This window comes from Protopterus annectens, chromosome 3.part0, assembly GCF_019279795.1.
Source record: "Protopterus annectens isolate FY-2018-M chromosome 3.part0, PAN1.0, whole genome shotgun sequence".
Lineage (NCBI taxonomy): Eukaryota > Metazoa > Chordata > Ceratodontiformes > Protopteridae > Protopterus > Protopterus annectens.
Genome location: NC_056731.1, coordinates 1,522,942,953 through 1,522,967,964, shown reverse-complemented (window position 1 = coordinate 1,522,967,964; position 25,012 = coordinate 1,522,942,953). Strand labels below are relative to the sequence as shown.

The following is a 25,012-nucleotide window of genomic DNA, read 5'->3' as shown; positions in this document are numbered from 1 at the left end:
GGTAACAGGAGGGAAAGCATACAGGAGACCCGGGGGCCAATCGTGCACTAGTGCGTCCCTGGGGGCAGCCCCCACAGGAGGAAGAAGGGCAAAGTAGCCTCTGCATTTGGCATTCAAGGGGGATGCAAAAAGGTCGCAGCAAGGCTGGCCCCATCTGCGGAAAATCCTTTCCGCCACTATGTTGCTCAGGGACCACTCGTGAGGTAACAGGATGGCTCTGCTCAGCCTGTCCGCAATGACGTTGGATGACCCCGGGATGTGCGTTGCTATCAGAAAGCGACCTGTGGACGCCACCCATTGCCAAATTCTTAGGGCCTCTGCATAATGGATAAGATCTGGTTCCACCCTGCTTGTTTATGTACCAGACCACTGACATATTGTTCGTCTGAACTGCCACTGTTCCCAGAGGTAGAGAGTCGTGAAAGTGTTGCAACACTAGGAACACTGCTCTCAACTCCAGAACATTGATGTGCAGGTTGTACTCTATCTTGGACCACTCTACTTGGACTGTTCTCCCCTGAAAAAGTCCCCCCCACCCCATCAGGGAGGCGTCCGTGGTTATTGTGGCTATAGGACTGGGTAATACAAACAGACGACCCATCGTTAGGTCCTGGCTGTTTAGCCACCAATGAAGATCCCACTTGCAAGAATCCGTGATCGAAATGTGGTGGGACAGAGGAAATTGTTGGAACGACCACTGCATGAAGAGTAGCCACTGGAGGATTCTCATGTGCATCCTGCCGAGGGGAACTGCAATCAACGTGGCTGACATCAAGCCCAGTACTTTTAGCACTTGTGTCGCTGAAACTTTCCTGCTCCAAATCAGAACAGCGACCTGGTCTCTGAGGGTTGATACTCTTGTTTGTGGGAGTTTAATTAGCATTGTAGTAGTGTCTAATTCCGCCCCTATGAATGAAATATGCTGTGAGGGCGATAAGGCAGACTTTTCGAAATTGATTGAAATCCCTAAACGGGAACAAAGGTTGATCGTGTATTCTCTGGCTTGCAGTAGACGCTTGGTGGTGGTAGTGAGGAGCCAGTCTTCCAGATATGGAAACACCTGGAATCCTATCCGCCTCAAGTGAGATGCCACTACTGCCAAGCATTTGGTGAACACCCTGGGGGTTGAGGTGAGACCAAAGGGCAGTGCTCGAAATTGGAAATGACTGGCTCCCAGCCGGAAGCGCAGATGATCCCGGGAAACTCTGTCCATTTTGATGTGGTAGTAAGCATCCCTGAGATCTATAGAGCACATCCAATCATCCATCTGTAGGAATGGAAGGATAGATTGTAGCGTGACCATCCAGAATTTTTCCTTCCTTACGAGGGTATTGAGTTTGCTGAGGTCCAAAATTGACCTCCAGTCCCCTGTTTTCTTTGGAACTAAAAAGAACCTTGAGTAAGTTCCAGATCCTATCTGGTCTGCCGGGACTGGCTGGATGACTCTTTTCGAGCAGCCTTTTTATTTCTACAGCTGCTTGATCTCACAGACTGGGTGGAACATCTGGAAATCTTCTTTGATGGAGGGGCATTGTGATAAAGGGAATATTGTGTCCTCTATTTACTATGCTTTTTACCCAAGAATCCGTAGTAAGACTTAGCCAGGCATCTGGGTATAAAGCTAAGCGACCCCCGACTGCCTCCAGAGTAAGACAGTCGGGCCTCCCTTCAGGAGTGCTGAAAGGGCTTCCCAGGGACTCTATCCCTGTCGCCCTGGTTCTCTGGGGTACACCCTCTGCCGCCTGGGCGGCGTCTTCCATTTCTGCCTCCTCCTCTGCCTCTGGAGGGTGCGTCGCTCTGTGTGGGTTGGTAATATCCCTGAGTTTTACGGAACCACATTTTCCCACCTCTTTGCTCTTTGGGGTATGGTCTGGTCGGGGCGGAAAAACGGATCCCTACGACAGACAGGGTCTTACCTTCTTGCTCACACCGAGTGAGAGTCTCCTTTACTTTGGGGCCAAACAGGGTGGCACCATCAAATGCGGCATTGGTAAAGGAAGACTTGAAGGCTTCCGCAAAGGAGCAAAGGCGCATCCAGGATTGCCTCCATAGAGCAATTGCTGAAGTTGCAGCCCTACTCGATCCTTCGGCTGCATATGAAATGAGCCTCATGGACGAGTTTATTATCGACATGAGGGTGTTAAGTTGTGCTGTTACCTTTTCGGAGATAGCAGCATCTGTGTTACCCTGGAGAGCATCTCCCAGCTCTTTAATGAGTTCTTTCTGAAGTCATGTAAAATGCGTGAGGTAGTTCAGCGAACACATGGAAAAGTTGCTGAACTAAAAACGCGCTTCCCGTATCTGTCCATAGTCCTGGAATTCTTATTAGGAGGATGAACAGAGGAAGATGACATTTCCTTCTTTGTGGCTGCCGCTACCACCATAGCATCCACTGAGACTCCTTTTGTAAGGTAAGCCTTGTCTCGGGGAGCAGTAATGTATTTGTTCGGTTTCCTAGGGACTGGTTCCACTGTATCTGGGGTCTCCCACGCCCTTCGAGCTATCAGCTCCATTAGTTCATCGAAGGGCGGGGGTCACCCAGGAGGTAGAAGGTTGAGCACCAAATGCCTTCAGCAACACCGATTCAGCCTCAGTGGGGGCAATGGTCTGCCAATCACCCCTCTGTTTCAAAATCTCCAGAATGTCAGCAAAAGAGACATCCTCTGAGGGGACCGTGGGGACCCGTCTGGCTCATCCAAATCGGTGTCTGATGTGAGGGATTGTTGTGGAGAATCATGTGCCTCCTCTTGCACAATCTTTTCCTCAGGACGTCATCAGAGGGGGCATCTGGTGAAGCCTCCGAGGAACAGGGGACACCCTCTGGGGTTGGCTGAGGCACTGGGTCTTTACGCTTGGTTGGGATCGCTGGTACAGAAACAGAATGCGGCCCTCTAGGGGAAGGAAAAGATGACTCCGATGAAGTGAATGTCTTTTCAGACAAGACCTTCCTTATAACGTCGAAGGCACCGGAGCCCCGGGCCGAGGACTCCACCGGATCCGAAGAACACGGTAGTTTCCCCGAAACTGGGACCACGGGCTCCGACCCCGAGAGTAAGAGTCGGATCTGAAAGCTCGGTTCGACTCTCGGTCCCGGAACCAAGGAGAGATAGTCGGCTCCGTGACTCCTCGGTGGGCTCCGAGGGAGTCGAGGTCAGTGGTACTGATTGCACAAAAGTAGGCTTCGGCACCGAGGGTTCAATGATCATCGGTTCCTCTTCTACCGGCTCCGAAGACTCGAGGGGTCTCGGAGGAGGATCTGTTGGAGATACAGGGAGGGCTTCCAGTTTCCAGACCAACTGGGACGAAACCGCAATTAACTTGGACAGAGCCGTATGCTCCATGAGCTTCTGTACCACACGATCCACGTCAGTATCTGATAAGGGTCTGGAAGAATGGGTCGAAGGGGCCGAAGATGTAACCTGGAACTCGCCGAGCATGTGCAGTTCAAGTTTCGGGACACTGAGTCAGTTGGACTCCTGCCCAGGCAGCCAGTAAATATTTAAATAATTAATAATTTTTTTTTTTTTAAAAATGTTCTTTTCTTTCTTCACAGCTGGGGGGGCTGCAGTCCTGCCATCCAATGGCACGAGCCGCCACTGGATGATACCCAAAAAGACTCACCAAGAACTGTAAGCCTGCCTTTCTCTGTTGTAGTAATTTAGTTTAGATCAGGGAAAGTGTTCTATCTGTCCCTGGAGGAGTGTTCCCAGCACAAGAATCTGATAGTCTATTGGCCGTTTTGGGCCAATTTCTAGCTCTTTCAAGTCCCCCTGTATAAAACCTGCTTTGACGCGGTTTATGCGCTTGTTACTACTCAGCCAAGCTCCTTGTGGTCCTGCAGAGTAGTGCTAGCAGCAGAGAGGCTAAAAGAGCGACTGTTAACCTGATAAAAGTGTTTTTTTTTCCTGCTACTACCTGGGCGACTGTCTGATCTAGCTAAACTGCAAGTATTTCCGTTTCTTGAACTGTTTTAAACTGTTTAAAGTTGTTTTTGCACCTGCACTTTTAAAGTTTGTCCTGTTTGTTGCATTTACCTGTTGAGGCTACACACTCAAGTGCGCTAGCTCGTGTTAGATATTTATTGCATTTTCCTGCTGTTTGTTGCAAAAACGAAAAAAAAAAAAGTACAGTTTTGTACCTACCATAAATGTAGATGTTCGAGGATCTACATTGCTGCAGTCATAACCTGTGGGTAGTCCGCTGTCCTCGGTCGGCCCGAATACCAAAGAGCTAGGCCGGCGTCGGTCATTGTCGCCCAGAGCTGACGTCAGTACGTAGTAGTACTTAAGCGCATGACCGACGCCATATCCTCAGTCTTTCTTGCCCCAGATGTCAGAAGGCCTAAAAATGAAAGGCCAGAGCCAAAACAGTAAACGCCCAACAACCCCCAGTGTGGAAATAAAGAGTATCCCAAAAAGAAAAACAGCAACCACAAACTATAGAGGGGAAGGAGGGAGGGATAATAGGACTGCAGCAATGTAGATCCTCGAACATCTACATTTATGGTAGGTACAAAACTGTACTATGTTCTTCGTCTCACATTGCTGCAGTCATAACCTGTGGGTAGAATCCCAAAGCAAAGGAAAAGGGAGAATGGCAAACTAAATAGCATTAGGAGCAGCTAACATGCCCTGTAAAACTGCAGTGGCAAACCCAGCCCTGGACTTGGAATAAAGAGGGAGATGGTAAAGCTTAGTAAAAGTGTGTACTGAACTCCAAGTAGCTGCCTCCAAAATATCCTTAGTAGCTACCCCCCTCAAAAAAGCAGTAGATGTGGCAGTAGCCCTAGTAGAACGAGGTCTGATTCCAGCAGGAACATTCTTCCCATGATGAGAATAACAAAAAGCAATACATTGACCAATCCACTTAGAAATAGTCTGCTTTGAAACAGCTTTCCCTTGTGAACCCAAAGCAAAGGAAACAAATAACTGTTGAGTCTGTCTGAACTCTAGTTCTGCTCAAATAATAACGTAGCTGCCTGTGGATATCCAAAGAATGCAAGACTTTTTCCCCCTTATTTTGGGGATCAGCATAAAAAGTAGGCAAATGAATAGACTGGTTCAAGGCCACATTAGAAATCACTTTAGGCATAAAAGTAGGGTTAGTACGCAAAGAAACTCTATCCTTATGGAATATCAGAAAGGGTTCAACTGCCATGAGTGCCTGCAATTCAGATACCCTCCTAGCAGAAGTAATGGCCAACAAAAAAGCAGTCTTCCAAGACAAAAACTTCAACTCAGACGTAGCTGCAGGTTCAAAAGGAGGTAAAGTAAGCTTCTCCAACACAAAATTGAGATCCCAGGAAGGAGTAGGAGCTCTACGTGGGGGTCTTATATTTTTTGCCCCTCTAAGAAATTGTTTGAACATAGTGAGCAGAAATGGCTGCAGCATGAACCTTCACAGAAGAGAATGACAAACCCTTGTCCAGTAATTCAGTAAGATACTGTAGTGCAAAACTCAAATTAGGTACTGAAACATCAAAGCCCTTTGCTGTGCTCCAAAGAAAAAATCTCCTCCATTTATCAGCATAAACCTTTCGAGTACTAGGCCGCCTGGCTTCCAAAATGACATCTAAAACCTGTTGAGGAAGCTGAGACCCCACCGGCTCTAATACAGAATACGCCAGGCTGTTAGATGCAGGGACTGCACCCTGATATTGAGAAAATGATTGTTTGACTGGGATAACAAATGAGGTATCTGTGGCAAAGGCCAAGGAGGCTCCTGAATTAAACTCCTCAGCAGAGGATACCAATGCTGACGTGGCCAATCTGGTGCTATTAGAATCATGCAAGGCTTGTCCCGCCTGACTTTCAAGAGTACCTTGGGAAGAAGAGGCAGAGGGGGGAAAGCATAGATGTGAAGGTTGTTCCAACTGAAAGATAGAGCATCCACTTTCCAAGCATTTGGGTGGAACATCTTTGTGCAAAATTTTGGCAGTTGGAAATTCAGTGGAGAGGCGAACAGATCTATGTCTGGAGCTCCCCAAGCCACGGGCAACTGTTTGAATACCTGAGGGTCCAATTTCCACTCGTGGGGATCCACAATTTGACTGCTCAATACATCTGCTAGGGAGTTCTGTGCTCCTGGCAGAAACCGTGCTTGAAGACTGATGGGCAAACTCAGAGCAGTCTCCCACAATATCATTGCTTGTCTGCAAAGAGGGTAGGAATGGGTTCCCCCTTGCTTGTTGATGTACCACATGACTGTTGTGTTGTCTGTTTGAATCAACACCTGTCCCGGCTGAAGTAGGTCCTTGAAGGCCATCAAGGCAAATTGGACTGCTAACATCTCCTTCATGTTGATATGCAAATGTAGTAGTTTGGGAGGCCACCTGTCTTGTATCCATTTCCCATTGAAGTGTGCTCCCCAAGCCAAGTCAGAGGCATCCGTCATTAGGATCTGGCTCGCCTCTGGTCGGGTCACAGAGAGTCCCCTGTTTAGGTGACATTCCTGAGCCCACCACAAGAATTCCTTCTGGATGCAAGGTATAATCCGAATGACAGTGTCCAAACCGTGGCAGTGTTGAGTCCACACACTTTTGAGATACCATTGTAGCTTCCTCATATGCAGTTTGGCATTGGGAAGTACTAGAATGCAAGATGCCATGAACCCCAAGGCTTGAAGGACTGTCCTTGCAGTCAGCCTGGACATTACTGATAACTGCTGGAAGTATAGATGAAGAGTTCTTTGTTTGTCCGGGGTCAGAAATGCCATCTGAGAAGCTGTATTCAGTCTCACACCCAGAAAGCACATGTCCTGAGAGGGCACTAGACTGGACTTTATTTCATTCACAGAATACCCTAGGCACCTTAAAACTGCCATTACATACTGGAGATATAGTAGTAACTTGTCTTTGTCTTGAGCAAGAATCAGGCAATCGTCCAGATAAGGATAAATTTGTATTCCTCTCTGTCTGAAGAAAGCAATTACAGGAGCCAGAACTTTTGTGAATACCCTGGGCGCAGTAGATAAACCAAAAGGCAATGCAGAGAACTGATAATGAGAAGTACCAGCCCGAAATCTCAGGAATCTCCTGCAGCTGGGCCTGATAGGGATGTGAAGATAGGCCTCTTTGAGATCCAGGGTTACCATCCAGTGATCTTTGCCTAGCATAGGCAGAAGTTGTTGTAATGTTAACATCTTGAACTTTGGAATGTCTATGTAGGTATTGAGAATGGACAAATCCAGAATTGGCCTCCAAGTGCTTCCTTTCTTTGGCACTAGGAATAGACGGGAATAAAATCCTAGGCCTACTTCTGACGGAGGGACCACCTGAATTGCCCCCATCTGCAAAAGCAAAGAAATTTGCTCCTGAGCCTCTAGCCTTTGCTGAGGAGGCACATCCGGCATGCCTTTGAAAGGAGGAAAAGTGTGAAAATAAAACTTGTAACCCTGATTTATTATATCCAACACCCATTTGTCCCGGGTGACCAAATGCCAGTTTTGTTTGAAAAGTCCCAGCTTTCCTCCTAGAGGAGCTGCCAGTAAAGAAGGGTCTGGCAGCTGAAGATACAGGTCATTGGGTCTGTTTACGAAAGGGCTGACCCCTGCCCTCACCAGAAGACTGTGCAGGAGAACTCCAAGCCCTAGGTCTGAAAGAACCCTGAGCATGAGCCCTGCCTCTACCACGTCTAGACCTGCCCTTAGACTGATAATCCGAAGAAGGATAAGACCATCCTCAAGCAGGCCAATTCCTACTAAACTTAGGGGGCTGCACCTGCATAAAATCCTTGACCGTCTGCATAGACTTAGCCTTATCTTCCATCTTTTTCAAAACTGATTCCACAGGAGGACCAAAAAGTACTTCAGATTGAAGAGGAGCATCCAAAATCCGAGCCTTAACATGCTCTGACAAATTTTGATCCTTAAGCCAGGCATGTCTACGAATAACTGAACCTGTAGCAGCCACCCTGGAGGAAGCCTGAAGAGCATCGAAACCACACTGCAAAGAATGTTTGCCAACTTGATCTGATGCATGAACCAACTCCTGGAGCTCCTTACACTCTATACCCTCAGATAAAGCGTCCACCTTAGATTTCAATTGGCCTAACAAAAAGTTCTGATACTTCAGCATATGAAATTGGCAATTCAAAGCCCTCATAGCTAACGTAGAGGAGGTGTACACTTTTTCCCCCACCTATCTAACGCTCTAGAATCTTTATCCAAAGGAACTGGATTCTTAGCCACAGAAGCCCTAACATCCTTCGGACCTTGAATAATAGTTTCCGGATCAGCTCTAGGACTCTTGTACAAATACTTATGTGCTTCTGGAACTCTGTAATATCTGTCTGGCTTAACAGGGGCAGGAGGCAAAGAATCAGGATTAAGGGAAGATTCAGAAAAAACATCCTGAACAACATCTAAGACAGGAGGAATAGCCAAGGGCCTATGTTGTGGCAGAAACAAAAATTCCCTAAGCCTTTTCCGAGAATCTGAAAAATCCTGACCTTCCCACTTGAAATGTTCCCTCATGGAATGTAAAGTCTCAGAAAAAGAAAAATCCTCTGGAGGAGAAGCAGAAGGACAGGAGTCCTCTGCATCCGAATCTGAATAGGAAGGGAAATCCTGAATTTCTTCAGCTGAGGAATCAGAGTAGTCTGAAGAATGATCCATTCCCTCTAAACCTGCCTCCACCCTAGGCCTCTTCTCTGGGGGGGGGGGGGGCAAAGAACCCCTGATCAAAGTAATCAAGTCCTCTGCCATTTTCAACATATGCTTTTTAGGAACAGGGGCTGGAGAGCTAGAACTATGACCAGGGCCAACAAAACAAGGTTTGGCCTTAGCATGGCCTTTAGCCACTGAAGTAGAAGGCCTAATAACCTTTTGTAAAGATGGAACTACAGAGACCTGAGAAGCACCCTCAGCCGGGCCTACCTCCTGAGAGGCCAACTCCTGCAAAAGTAAAGGTTCCCCCTGGGATTCAGCCGAACCCTCGGCAGGATCCACAGATTCAACCGGAGGCTCCATAGAACCGGCGTCCGCAACGGACGACTCATCCGGTTTAGACCTCAAAGATTTATCTTTACGCTTTTTAGCGGTAGCGGGCGTCGGAGGATCCGACGGCATGTTATAGTTACACCATTTACCGAAAACAAGCCTGGCACAGTCTAATCTTTGTTTAATGGTGCGCTTATTAAATCTAGCACAAAAGCGACACCCGACCACGTCGTGCTCAGGCCCCAAGCAAGGAATACAGAAAGAATGATAATCCCTATGAGGTATCTGTTTCCCACAAGAAATGCAATTATTAACTTTTTCTGACATCCGGATAACTGACGCAAGAAAAGACAAAAATTTCCCCAACGGGGTACTTAGCCCAACTTGGTCTTCGGTCTGAAACTCGATAAATGAAAATTTCAGAACGCCGAACGGCACTTGCAAACGCTGCTTCTGCTTCGGACCACGCGGCAAGAAAGACTGAGGATATGGCGACGGTCATGCGCTTAAGTACTACTACGTACTGACGTCAGCTCTGGGCAACAATGACTGACGCCGGCCTAGCTCTTTGGTATTCGGGCCGACCGAGGACAGCGGACTACCCACAGGTTATGACTGCAGCAATGTGAGACGAAGAACATCAAAAAATTATCCTTGTTTCCCGTCTTTCCTGACCTAGAGTAGTCCAAATACAGGCTTTCCTGTATTCTGGACTTTTGGAAAGTTCCTGTGTTGCCCATTTCCTTTCTTGGATAAAGGGAGGCTTCTTTGTTCACCAGTGGCAGTGGGGAGCTTAGAACAGCCTATCTATCCCTGGAGAAGTGTTCCCAGCACAAGAATCTGGTAGTCTATTGGCCGTTTTGGGCCAATTTCTAGCTCTTTCAAGTCCCCCTGTATAAAACCCGCTTTGGCGTGGCTTTGCGCGGTTTTGCGCATAGCGCAGCATGGGCAGCTCCGCTTAATTAGGTTTAAACCATTCTCGGCTCCACAAAGTCTGCTCTTCACCTTTTCCCTTAGAACTGATCTTGTTCTCATAATAAACACCCTATTCCTACTCTAACGCCTGGCACTTGCTCACTAAAGCAATTATTATAAGTCAGCACTAAAAAATTAAAAGCACTACACCCTCACAAACTCCCCTTGAGTACCTTGTTCCCCATTGGCCCTTTTTTAAATTATAAAGGAATTCCCAATACTATTCTAGCATGTCCAAAGGTCAGTTGTCAATCTCCTCTCCAGTCCAGCTGTTGAATCTGGGAATCTTGAGGCAATGTTACAATTGCCTCATGTACACAGACAACCCTCTCCTCCTCCCAACAAATTCCAACACATGTGAGAGATGCAACCATATAGCCAAACTGGAGGCTAAGCTCTCTCAACTCAGTACTGGCGTAACCAGTCAGGAGGAGAAGGAAACCACACTCACTACAATTCCAGTCTCACATAGACCTACCACGACAGCAAACCAAACACAAAAACACACAAAAACATACTCGGAGGCTCTAAATAAAAATCTGCCTAAGCAGCAGAGACCTCCAAAGCAGACACCCAAGCAACCGCTACCCCAAAACAAAACCCGTGCAACACATAGCTCACAAAGCCAGTGTGCCGAACAGTCACAGCCCTTAAGGCTAAACAACACACCTGATACACTGACTATCATCAGGCACATTGACGTCCCGCTCACCAGGCTGAACAAGAAGGTCACAGTGAGCTGCCTGTCGGGCGCTAGGATCCGCCACATAACACAAGCACTCAGGTCACGCCAAGGCAAGTACAAATATGACTCGGTCATTGTCCATGCTGGTGTGAATGACCCGAGACATACCTCCCTGGACTACATGAAAAGAGACATAGAGGAGCTCTCTGAGCATGTAGCCCAGGCTGGTATGACTCTGACCTTGAGTAACATCTTACCCTCACCAAGAATGATGCCACAATATGAAGACAAGATGATCAATTTCAACAATTGGCTTAAGTATTGGTGTCATTCAAAGGGGATCCAATGCCTGTCAGCCTGGGATGACATGCTCAACAAGACACAATGCTTCGCTAGGGACGGCTTGCACCTGTCACCCCTGGGCTTTCGGATATTGGCAAAGGCTCTTGCCACCCCCATAGTGCCTTTTTTAGGCAAGGCTCAAAAGACAAACCCACTTCCATAGGTATCACAAGGGATAAGAAACTAAGAGTAATGCTACTCAACGCCAGAAGTCTAAACCTCAAGATGCACGCACTCGAAACTCTCCTTAGCATGGAGAACATTGATATCTGTGCAGTACAGAAACCTGGTTCAAGACTCCCAAGAGCACCCCAGCACTACCAGGTTATACCTCATACCATGCTTTTCGGCCCCAAAACTTGGACCAAACCACAAAAGGAGGGGGGAGTATCAATATTCGTCAAAGATACCCACACCTCCAAGTTGGTGGCACAGCACAAAGCATCAGAGACTATCCATGTGCAACTAACAGTGGGTAAAACTGCCTTCCAGTTTATAGCCTGCTACAGACCACCCTCCCAAACCCAGGAACCCCACTCGGCCTTCCTGAGAACACTGGAAAATATGAAGGTCTCTCCAAACACCATTATATTGGGCGACTTCAACTACCCAAACATAGACTGGGAGCATTACTCTAGCTCCAACACCCTAGCCTGAAGGTTCCTAGAATTTATAAACTCAAATGCTATGGAACAACTTGTTACCACTCCCACAAGAGGGGAAAACATACTGGACCTGATCATCACCAACATGGGGGCTCTATGCTCCAGACCAGAAGTGTATCCCTCACTGGTAAGATGAGACCATAAACTAATCTCACTGGATATTCACATCCCGACCCCACCCCCTGCCCAGAAAACCACAGTGAAAAACTTCTCTAAAGCAAATTTCACACTCCTCAAAACCGAGGTGGAATCCATCAAAGCCCCTGGGCCTGTGGAAAATATGGCCCAGACCGCAGAATCCTTTACAAACGCATTCTATGAACACCTTCAGAAATGCATGGATCATGCAATCCCAAATAAAACCAAGACCCAATCCTCCAAAGGCAGGTGTCCTGTCTGGTGGACCCCAGCCATAAACAAACTATACAATAGAAGAAGGAAGCTACTACATGATAGAGCAAAATCCCAAAAAGGGAAGGCATCTCTGACCAGTATTAGCAAAAAACTATGGGCACTCATAAAATCATCTAAGGCCAACTTCCAGAGAAAAATTGCACAGGACACTAAGGATAATCACAAGGCTTTCTTTAGTTATGTTAGGAACCTGGGTGGGAATTCCCAGATATGCTCAGAATTAGTCCAAAATGACAAAAAATACACTGAACCCACAGACATTGCCAACATCCTAGCTGACAGGTTCAGCGCAAACTCTCCTCCCACCAAAAGGGCAAATATCTATCCCAGCAGAGTGCTGCCCCCCTGACATCTCAGATGCTCAGGTAAGAGCCGCCCTCTCCAAAGCAAAAAACACAGCATCAATGGGACCAGACGGTGTCCCGGGCTGCATCCTACATGAACTCCAAGAAGAGCTAAACCCAAACGTAGAACTACTGTTCAGTCTCAGCCTTACTACAGGATATGTACCCAAAGAGTGGTGTACAGCAACAGTGGTCCCTCTCCACAAAGGTGGTGCCTCAACGGATCCTGGAAACTATCGCCCCATAAGCCTGACTAGCTTAGTCTGCAAAGCTATGGAAAGGATCATCATGGACCTCATAAATAAAGAAATTGGGGACCTACAGACACTAGATCCTACCCAGTTTGGCTTTGTTAAGGGCACATCCTGCCTCTTAAACCTTGTCGATTTCTTTGAAACAATCACCAAGGCCATTGAAGAGGGGAAGGTGGTCCACACAGCCTACATGGACCTCGCAAAAGCCTTCGATACAATACCCCACTCGGGCATTATAGATAAGCTCACCAGCTTAAATATAAACCCCTATGTCACTAGATGGGTTGCAAACTGGCTCAATGACAGAACCCACATGGATAGAATTGCTGGAGCCATGTCAGACTCCAAACCAGTTACAAGTGGCGTCCCACAAGGCTCAGTCCTGGGACCTCTCTTGTTCGGTATATATTTCTCGGAGGTACAGGCCAACACAGAAGGACTGTGGCTGATCAAGTTCGCAGATGACTGCAAACTAGGCACCATAATCGACTCTCCAGCCGAAACAAGCATCCTACAAAAGGGCCTCATAGAAACAGACAACTGGTGCCAGAGCCATGGCCTCAAGCTAAACGCCAAAAAGTGTATAGTCATCCCCTTTGGCAAAAACAAAGTGCCCATAAATTACCACATAGGTGGTAATCCATTAAGTACGGAAGTAGTAATTAGGGACCTGGGGACCCAAGTTGATAGCAATCTCTCATTTGAAAACCACGTGTCCAAAGTGGTTAGAAAAACATTTTATATAGCCCACCTAATCATGAAGGGATTCACATCTAGATCAGGGGAGGTCATCGTGCCTCTTTACTCATCCCTCATCAGGCCCATAATTGAGTACAATGCCCCTTTTGGGATGCACCTTACCTGACACCTGCAGCAACTGGAAAGACCCCAAAAGTACCTCACCAAGAGGATCAAAGGACTCAAACAGATGCCATATGCTGCCCGGTTAAAGAAACTCCAGCTCTACTCAGTGGCATACCGCCTGCTCAGAGGCGATCTGTGCTTGACGTATAAAGCCATGTCCAACCCGGAATTAATGGACATGCTGCACCTCAGAAAATCCAAATCCCATCGAGCTACGCACTTGAGAAACTTGAACCTCAGCACTGAAATAAATAGGACATGCTGGAGGGACAGATTCATAAGCCAGAGGCTCCCTTCACTCTGGAATAAAATCCTAGTCCAGGTTAGGCAGAGTCCCTCATTGACTCTCTTCAAGAGGAATCTTGATGAGTGGATGGGAGATCGTAGGTTTACCCCGGGTATCACTTCTGTGTCACTGTTAGACAGAGGCACAGTATACTAACCTCGAAAAAGGGCATAGCAAAATTCATTTAAAATGGGTGGCGAAAGCCAAACACACTCTGGCTAGGCTTACAAATGCCCTAGGGCAGATAGCCTAGTATGAACCTATGAACCTATAATCAGCTATATCAGTTACATTTTTTTCTAAATGTTGGATCTCTATCCTACAGTACTGATTTCATTTTCCTGGTGATTGAGTTGTGTTTATTAGGAATTACTGTTTTATATTTTTAATCATTTTTATTCACAATATTAAATATTTTTTATTAACTTATATTGTGGCTAGACAATCAAGTGTTTTTCTTCAGTGAATGAGTGCACTTATCCTTGCCTTAACTTCCCAAACCACTCCGAAAGACTGGCTGCTTATGTCATTTGCTATTTGTTTTAATATCTAATTTTTATAATTGGACACCCCTTTAAAAGGGCATGAAGACACATGGATTGGTGGCAGCATTACTGTATTATTTTTGGGGAAGAGAGACAGCTGGAAATCTGTGTCAGCTTTCCCAAACAAATCTCACAAATGCAGTTCCCTGGTTTGTAAAGTGGTTGGAAATCAAACAAACACAAGCACACTCCAGCCCTGAAAAATGTACACAACATTCAAATACAGTGCAAGTGATTCTGATGAGGATTCTGATGACAGTTTTGTGTTGAAACTAGTTTGTCAGATTATGGACCAAAATAAAAACTGCAATACAGTTCAACTCTTAATTTACAGATAGTGTAGCATCTCTTACCAAGGATACCTCAACATCTAATCCCAAGCCTGCTCAACAACCACATACCACCAAATCTACTTTCACCTTCAAACATGTGATAACATCCTATATAAAACTACTCAAACAAAATTAAGCCATGCTCTTCTTCATCTGATGACCTTCCAAGTGAGTACCTAAAACAGCAGCCAATAGCACTTCCTATCCTGTCTCAATCCTTATAAATAGGTCAACTCGGGAATCTCACGTTCCCTCTCTCTGGACAAAGTCACACATTATCCCTATGCCCAAAGGAAGAAATTCAACAGACATTAATAACTTTAGACCTACAACAATCTTATCTTCCGTCATCAAAATACTTGAAAAATGTATTAAAATAACAATTGCTAGACCATCTCTTTCAGAAAGAACTTCTATGCCCTATATAACATGGTTTCCATACTTCCCACAGTACTAGCACTGTCTTTCTAACTTATATTAATACTGTCAATAAAGCTGGAGACAACAGCAAACTAGTCTCTTCCTTACTTCTAGACTTGTCTAAAAGTCTTTGACACATTTTGTCAAGCAATCTTCTACTTAAAATGGCACTCTATGCTTTCTCCTTACCTCCCACAGTCATTACCAGTGTACCATAAGGCTCTAGCATTGGTCCCCTCCTATAACATTTTCACCAAAACACTCTACGCATCCAAACAGGTTACCATAATATAATAAGCAGATGATTCCACTCTCATTTGCACATCTGACATCATGGTACCCATCCAAAAAATTACTCAGGAAGCTTTAACAGTTACTGAAATATGGCTTCATAATTCACAGCTCATGCTCAACCCAAAAAAAAAAATCAAACTACTACTTTTTCTCCCAAAGTTCTTCTCTTGCAAAAAAAAATAAAATTTAAAGGCCTCTCTCTTGATAATACAAACACTGAAGTCACCTCTCATATCAAATTACTAAAGGTGATAGTGAATAAGCTTACATTTGACCTGCATATACAAAACTGCATAAGAAAAACTCATCAAAAACTAGGGATGTTTTACAGAGCCAAAATCTTTCTCACCAACACAACTAAAATAACACTTTATTACTTATCTCCTCCCCACACTTCTTTACGGTGCTCCCATCCTTACTAACACCCAGACTTCACAAAAATTAAAACTTGAATAATGCTATAACAAAGTTGCTAAATTTATAGCAAATACCCCTTTAAGAACTCACCACTATAGAGTACTGAAAAGCCGAAACTGGTTAGAACTGCCTCATTAGCTAACATATAAACATATTACCACCTGTAAAATTATCCATCTGCCTGTTCAGCACTAAAAAACATTCTACACAACTATGTTCCCTGTCAGTCATTGCAATCCAGTGACCAAAAACGCTTGCCTGTCTACAAATCTATCAAATCAGCTGGGATTGTCTGTACTTATAAAAGGTTCCTAAGGCCCAGAACTCCTTACCTGTATCCATCAGGTCAATACCCACCCTCCCATATTTCAAAACTACTCTGAAATACTTCTTAGCTAAAATTTGGCTTTGTTCTTGCTCAAAACCAAGATTAACTACATCCCTAAATGGATTTCAAGATGGCTGCACATTGAGTAACAGCTTAATTTCAGCTCTCCCAGTGTGATAACAGAAACTCAGAACAGAGAGCCAATAAAAGCATACTTCTGGGTAAATTTCAGTAAATGACTAGCAACTGCATTGCATTTATGCCAGCAAAAATAAAATTCAGAGAACCTGAAATAAAATCTATCACAACAGATGAGGAAAAAACACTGGCTGGGAATAATTCTGCAGCTGTTCAGTAAAAAGCAGTGCAAGCTCCAGTTATGGTGCAAGACGTGACTTCCAGTAACCTAGACGGAAAACAAAAATAAGTCAAATGTACTCAGAACTGATTAAAATATACAAAACACTGATGGAGTAATCTCAACTCAAATAAAAAAAGGCTGGAAAAAATGGAAGAAGCTTTAAAATAGATATTTAGATAAGGTAATAAAACTGAAAAAAATCAGAGGTCAAGATCAAGAAAATTCTAGCGGAATATGAGACTGCTCAAGAAGAGATGCTTCAAAAATAACAGAATTAGATGATGGAGAAAGTAGGAAAACTTGACATTTTCTGCTGTACCAGAGAAGCTGGAAGAAACACAAAGTATTAACTTTGTGGCAGCACAAATAATCAACTGGGCTGGTATTCCACAGCAGGAGCTGTTAACTGAAAGAGCATACTATGTGTATGCTCCAAAACTGGTCAAGGGAAAGAAACCTAGACTTTTAAAAGTAAAGGTGCAATTCTACGATCAGCAGGAGTCGATTCTGGCAACACTGTGGCAGAAGGGGCTTCCAAGATGGCTGCACATTGATTAACAGTATAATTCTACCTCTCCCAGTGTGAAAACATAAACTCAGCAGAGAAGGCTGGTGGATTTTTGAGTTTCTGGGTAAATTTCAGTAACTGATTAATAAGTGCACTGCTTGGATGCCAGGAAAAAAAGAAATAAAGAGGACCTGAGAAAAATAATCTATAAAATGTGAGGAAAGAACACTAACTGGAAAAAATACTGCAGCTGTTCACCAAAAAGCAGTGCAAGGTCCAGACATGACTTCCAGTAACCCAAAGGAAAGTATAAGACAACTGCACACAGACCTGGTTAAAATAAACAAAACACTGATGGAGTGTATCAACTCAAACAACAAAGGGCTGGAAAAATGGAAGAAGCTTTAAACAGATATCCTGAAATAATAAAACTGCAAAAATCAGAGGTCAAAATAAAGAAAAGGCTGGCTGAACATAAGACTGCACAAGAAGAGATGTTTAAAAAAATAATAGAATTACAGGACAAAGCACATATGGAAATCCTGAAATTTCCAGCTCTACCAGAGAAGCTGGAAGGAACAGACTGTATTAATTTTATAAAAGCACAAATAAGCAACTGCACTGGTATTCCACATGTGTATGCTCCAAACAAACCCAACTATGAGAAGGCAACCTAGACCCTTCAATAGTAAAGATACCAGCAGAAGAAGTCGATTCTGACAAAACTATCAGAAGGGCAAAGTACTAAAAGTGGAAGACAGCATAGTGTTTGAGAATGATTACTCACTGTACACCAGGCAGGAGGAGCAAATTTATGCCACTACTCAGGGAATGTCAAGAAGCAAAAGTGAGATTCAAACTGTTGTATCCAGTTATCTTCAAAATATTCTTCACTGGAAGGAAAAATTCATTTTTTGATGAAGTACATGCCAAGGAGGAAACAGAAAGGTTTGTCCAACAAAAAGTGAGCTGTGAAATGGAAGGAGATTCTGCTTCTTGTTCATCTGATAAACTACTTAGAGATTCTGCCAGTGAAACCTTTTCCAATGTTTCAATGGAAAATGCTGGAGAGAAGGAAGGGAGAATAACAGTTGACTAAAAGAATTGGGAGTACATTGGAAATGAAGCAAGGACAGGACTTGGGAGATGAAGACGAACAGGAATAAAACCAGTAACTTGGAAACTGACAAATGTGGGATTTCAAAGCAATACTATTTGTGAAATGTGACAGAACAAGAATATCTGGAAATATTGGACTTCTTTGGAGTTTGCTGGACTTGTTGGGGACTCTAAAGCATGCCCCACTTCATGTCATTAATGTTCTGAAAGTTATTTGGGAGTAGGGAGAAAGTTAACTAAGTAAAACTATTTTTTTTTCTTAATAGTACTATTTTTCTGGTGCATGATTTTCTTTGCATGCTATAAAGTAAAGTTTTCTCAGTTATTTTTAAGTGTAATGAGGATACTATTATAACTAGGTGCTCCTTTTTTCTTTCTCTCTTCTCTCAGATTTAAGAAATGTAGGCACTGCAAAGTTTAAAAAATTCTGGTTAAAATAGCATGACAAAAGAAAAAAAAATAATGTGCTTTTTCTTATTCTTGCACTGGGAAATGACTTGATTGAGGCTCTTAGCTTGATCTTGTAAAAAGTTTTAACAGAAAGCAAGTAAATGAAAAAAGAATATTGAATATTATAAGACTTTTTTCCTAGCAAAAATGTGTGCTTAGTTTCAAATCTGTCTCTTGTTCTCTTGTCTCAATGGAGACAGTCTGACAGAGAAATGGGCTAGGAGATAATGTTCTCTGAAAGCACTTGAGTGTTTTCGCCCCGGGAAAGTTATAAAGGTAAGACAAAGACCAGACAGCACATAGTAGAAGCAAAGCCTGCACCACGCATCTTAGCGTGGATAACCTTTCTTTTAGATTAACCCAACTATGAGAGTGAGACTGCCAGTTTGGGACACTTGTTACTATTAGGAGGGTAAAAATTCAATATTTGAAGATGTACATAGTTTTGTGTGTTACTATTCAGTTAGTGTGTACTGGGACATGTTTGTTTTTTTGCTTGAGGGCTTTCAATAAACAAAAAGTTACGCAAAATGTGACAAGGGCTCAAATGGCTGTACAAGAAAAGTACAGTTGTGTACACTTACCATAAATGTAGATATTCAAGTGTATTCACTGTTGCAGTCATCACGCTTGGGCTATCTGCCTGCAGGTAGCCCTCAGTCGGCCTGAATACCAGAGTCTTGGGATTTCTGCATCGGATGCTGTCATTTCTTCCATGACGTCAGATCATCAGGGGTATAAAACAGGCAGCCGATGCCATTACATCAGTTTTTCTTGCCCAAATGTCAGGAGCCCCCAAACAGAAATCTAGTATATGGTAGGGAACACCACCAGTAAAAAGTAAATACCACTGTCAGTAAAACTGGCCAAGGAGAGGAGAGGTAGAAAGGATAGAGAAAACCAGGGGGCTGGAGAGAGGGAAACCAGCACTGCAACAGTGAACACACTCGAACATCTGCATTTATAGTAACTGTACACAACTGTACTATGTTCGCCATGTTTCACTGTTGCAGTCATCACAGTTGGGTTGATTCCCAAAGCTGAGGAAGGGTGGAGGCAGTCAAGAAGTGTTAGGGCTGGCTAGCAGGCCTTGTAAGACTGCTGTAGCAAATCCAGCTCTGGATTTAGAAAAAAATAGATAAGCGGTAATGCTTGGTGAAGGTGTGTACATAACTCCAGGTTGGAGCTTCCAGAATGTCCCTGGCAGGGACTCCCCTGTGAAATGCTGTAGAGGTGGAAGTAGCCCTAGTGGAATGTGGTCTGATCCCATGTGGAGTAGGTTTTCCATGGTGCTTGTAGCAGAAATGAATGCAGTGTGCTATCCATTTGAAAATGGTTTGTTTTGAAATGGCCTTGCCCTCTGCCTCTGTAGCAAAGCTGACTAGCAGCTGGTCAGATTTTCTGAAAGGTTTAGTCCTGTCAAAGTAGAACCTGAGCTGTCTGTGCACGTCCAAAGAGTGCAGGATCCTTTCCCCTTTTTTCTGAGGATTAGGGAAGAAGGTTGGCAAATGGATGGATTGGTTTAGAGCCACACTGGACACCACCTTAGGCATAAAGGATGGGTTAGTCCTGAGGGAAACCCTGTCAGCATGGAAAATAATTAAGGGTTTCAAAGCCATTAGCGTCTGTAACTCAGATACTCTTCTTGCTGAAGTTATGGCTAAAAGCAAGGCTGTTTTCCAAGAGAGGAATTTTAACTCTGCTGATGCAGCAGGTTCAAAAGGGGGAAGCGTGAGCTTTTCCAGTACAACGTTAAGGTCCCAGGCAGGGGTGGGTGCCCTATTAGGGGGCCTTAAGCTGTTAACCCCTCTCAGGAACTGTTTGATGAGAGGGTGAGAAAATAGAGGTGGCTCAGTATTATAATGAGCTGAAATGGCAGAGGCATGAATCTTAATGAAGGATAAGGATAGGCCTCTGTGGAGTAGCTCTGCTAGGTAATAAAGGATTAGAGTTAAGGAGGGCACTGCTCTTTCCTTTCCTCGAGACAGATTCCAAGAACAATATCTTTCCCACTTTTCAGCATGGGATTTCCTAGTGCTAGGCCTTCTGGCTTCAAGTATGACATCCAGCACCTGTTGCTGAGGGTTGCTGGTGGTTTATTCAGGGGATAAGCCAGGCTGCAAGGTTTAGGGTTTGCAACTGTGGATGTAAAATCTGTCTTTCCTGCTGAGACAGCAGGGTAGGAGTCTGGTGAAGGTGCCAGGGTTGCAATGCTGTCAGACTGCGTAAGAGTGGGTACCAGTGCTGATGTGGCCAGTCTGGAGCAATAAGAATTGCCCTTGGCCTTTCCTGTTTGATCTTGAGTAGTGCGTTTGAGAGGAGGAGCAGAGGGGGAAAGGCATAAATTGAGAGGTTCTCCCATTGGAAGGATAGGGCATCCACCTTCCAGGCCCTGCTGTAAGGGTTCCTGATGCAGAATTTGTTCAACTGGTGGTTCTCGGGGGAGGCAAAGAGGTCCACCTATGATGTCCCCCACCTCTGGATTAAAAGGTTGAAGGCGTTGGGCTCCAAATTTCTACTCATGTGGGTCTAGGAGATTTCTGCTTAAGTCGTCTGCCAGTGAACTTTGTTTGCCTGGCAGGAATTGAGCTTATAGATGCACTTGGATGCTTAAGGCTGTGTTCCACAGGGCCATGGCTATCCTGTAGAGTGGGTAAGAATGGGATCCCCCCTGCTTTTTTATGTACCATATAACTGTGTTGTTGTTTGCTTTTATCAGCAGCTGTCCTGGAAGGATTAGGTATTTGAAGGCTGTCAGAGCATTCTGTAAAGCTAGCATCTCTTTTTGATTGATGTGCAGGAGAATTTGGCCGGGACTCCGGTGGCCCTGAATGTATTTGCCCTGCCATGTGAGCCCCCCCATGCATAGTCTGATGCATCTGTTGTCAGGGTTTGGGCAAAGAGGGGTTGAGTGAAAGGCAGTCCCTCGCTGTGGTTGCATGCTTCTGCCCACCAAAGGAACGCTGCCCTTAGACGAGATATGATTGGAATGATTGTTTCTAGGTCCTGAGAATGTTGGCACCAAAGACTTTTTAAGTACCATTGAAGCTCCCTCATATGCAGTCTTGCATATGGAATTAGCAGAATACATGAGGCCATGAACCCTAGGGCTTGCAGTATTTTCCTTGCAAATAGCAGGGTTCTGATAGCCATTTATTTGAAGTAGTTGGTCAGATAGACCTGTTTTTCTGGACTGAGAAATGCCATCTGGGAAGTTGCTTTCTCCCAGGAATACAATCTTTTGACTGGGCACCAGTTGTGATTTCTTTTTATTGATGGTGTACCCAAATGACGTGAGAAGGCTTTTTACAAATGCCAGGTGCTGAAGTAGCAATTCCTGACTTAAATCAGGCAATGACTTCCAAGTATGGGAAAATTTGGATATTTCTCTGCCTGCAATATGCAATGGCTAGAGCCCGGCACTTTGTGAATACTCTGGGCACAGTAGATAAGCCAAAGGGAAGTGCAGAGAACTGAAGCATAGATATTTCCTGCATGACTCCCTTATGGGGATGTGCAGATAAGCTTCTTTTAAGTTTAGAGTGACTAACCAGGCATCCTTGGCTAGCATAGGGAGAAGCTGTTGCAGGGTAAGCATCTTGAATTTTGGGACCACCAGAAAGGTGCTGAGAATTGATAGAGCCAGGATTTGGGTGCCAAGAGCCCTCTTTTCTGGGCACCAGGAAAAGTCTGGAGTAGAAAACCTGCCCCCTTTGTTCTACTGGAACAGGTTGAATAACTCTGATATTGAGCAGGGAAAGTACTTGCTTTTGAGCCACTGCCCACTGGAAGGTCTGGAAACCCGCTTGGGGTTGGCAGTGAAAGGAAGAAGAATCTGTACCCCTGGGATACAATGTTTAGGACCCATCGGTCCTGAGTAATGGACATCCAGTTTTTTGCATGAAGGGCAAGTTTTCCTCCTTGGGGCACAAGTATTTGGGCAGGGTTGGGAAGTATAATTGAAAAGTTATTGTGAACTTTTTCCATAAGCAGACGGCTTACCACTCTGCTTTTTTTTTGAGGTGGGAGCACTCCATTGTTTAGATATCTGCATACCCAGAGACTGTAGTCTGGGTGGCCTGTTTCCCCTGGGTTTGGCCTGAAAAGGCCTGGAAGGGGCGGGAAAAGACCAGTTTTTAGAAGGCCAATGCCTACTGAATCTAGGTGGCTGCACTTGTAAGAATTCTTTTACAGTTTGCATAGATTTAGCTTTTTCTTCCATCTTTTAAAGAACCTCTTCTGCTTTGGTGCCAAACAAACAGTCCTTATTTAAAAGAGCGTCTAGTAATTTTGATTTGACATGATCTGGAAATGTTTGTTCCTTCAGCTAAGCATGCCTTCTCAGTACAGACCCAGTAACTGCAGCCCTGCAAGATGCTTCTAGGGCATCAAAGCCACACTGCAAAGTATGCTTACTAACTTGGTTTGCAGAATGCATTAACTCTTATAAATCTTTATTTTTCTGCACAATCTGAAGTAACCCCATTTTTTTGTTTAATTAGTTCCATAATATGTTGCTGGTACTTCATGTGAAACTGGCAATTCAATGCCCTGATGACAAGAGTTACAGAGACAGAGATATATACCTTCTTAACCCATCTGTCTAAAAGTCTGGAATCCCTGTCAGAAGGGGTAGGGTGTTTGGCTATAGTAGTCTTAATACCTTTAGGTCCCTGGGAAATGGTCTCTGGATCCGCAGTAGGATTCTTGGAGAAATTTGTGAGAATCAGGTACTCTGTAGTACCTGTCAGATTTTCTAGGGGCCGGGGGTAAAGTGCCTGGAGTAAGACTGGATAAATTCCATGAAGACATCATCGACAACATCCAGGACAAGGGGTTTAACTAGAGCCCTGTGCTGAGGCAACTCTAAAAATTCTCAGAGTCTCTTTTCAGACTGAGGGCAGTCCTGGCATTCCCAGTGGAAATGCTCTCTTAAAGTATGCAAGGTTTCACAGAAAGAAAAATCCTCTGGAGGGGAGGCAGAGAGAATGGATTCCTCTGCATCTGAATCCTCATAGGTTGACAAGGGCATGAAATGATAATCAGAAGGGTCAGAGTCATCGGACTCCTGGTCTGTGGAATCAGAATGAAACTCAATTCTTTTTCTCTTAGCAGGGGGAAGGCTGGTTTCCCCTAATTAGGGTAATAAGGTCTTCAGCCATTCTAAGCATTTGTTTTTGTGGCATGGGACCTTGAGCATGCACTTTGGTCGTTTTTTTAGGCGTAGTGCGCACTTTGGGCCTAAGAAACTCGGTAGTTTTAGCTAAAAACAAAGTCGTCGGTTTAATTCGAACATCAGTAAGTCAGAATACACCCTCAGAAGCCAGTGCCTGCACAGCGGTGCCAGACTCATCCAAGGTAGAGACATCCACAGGTTCCATAGTCGAAGCATCATTTTGCGGCATACCGGACTCTGAATGGGTCTCAGCAGAGGCCTGCAAAATCTGTAAAAGCGGGCATCAGGGGCTGCAAATGCGCCTCACTGAGTATCGGTGGACTGGCGACTAGCTTAACGGAAGCGTCACTGACAGTTTTGGACCTATGTGGTCTGTTTTTATCTTTATGTTTTTTCGGAAGATTGGTAGTTAGATGGCTTATTAAAGCCATTTCATAATACGGAGAACGAGAGCGAAAGAATTTAGCGACAAAGATAGCCTGACAACTAATGGTTCAGGCGTTAAGGCACAAAACTGACAGCGAGGGACGTCGTGGTCTGGGCCTAAACAGGTGATGCAGTAAGAATGAAAATCTCTGTGAGGTATTTGCTTTCCACAGGCAAGACAATTGTTAACTTTTTCTGACATCAGTTAGAGCAAGAAAAAAGGATCCCCAATGGGGTACATGGCTTTAGAAGACTTCAGGTTTGAAACTCGAAAAACGAAAATTTCAGGTAGCGGCCGACCGGCACTTGCGAACTGCTTCTGCTTTGGGCTCCAAGGCAAGAAAGACTGATGTAATGGCATCAGCTGTCTGTTTTATACTCCTGATGACGTGACATCATGGAAGAAGAGACAGCATCTGAAGCAGAAATCCCAAGACTCTGGTATTCGGGCCGACTGAGGGCTACCTGCAGGCAGATAACACAAGTGTGATGACTGCAATAGTGAAACATGAAGATCATCAACTGAATAAAAGTTCAACCTGCCAAACAGTGTATGCTTATAACACAAAAGCTGGAACTAGACATTTAACAAAAAAGCCATTGTATATAAAACGTGGGACTTATAACTTTTTAATACAATGATGCTTTCTGTAATGTCTTACAGATAAATAAAACAAAGAAACAGAAGTAAACTATATTAAAAACTGTAGAGTGCAAAGAGCTATGCTACAGGAGACACACTTGGAAAGAACTGAACAAGTGAATTTGATAAAGTAAGATATTCAGGATGGTTATTCAGCAGAATACCAAGGACAAAGGAAAAGAGGAGTACTTATATTAACTGCAGGAGAAGCTCCAGTAGTGATAAAT

The 25,012-nt window shown here is 44.5% G+C and overlaps 1 protein-coding gene across 1 annotated transcript in view; it reads right to left on the bottom strand.

Annotated features, from left to right (window-relative positions):
- SMCHD1 (structural maintenance of chromosomes flexible hinge domain containing 1) overlaps nucleotides 1-25,012 on the bottom strand; it is a 3,546,415-nt gene that overhangs the window by 1,704,590 nt on the left and 1,816,813 nt on the right. The gene's annotated exons all lie outside the window — the stretch shown is intronic.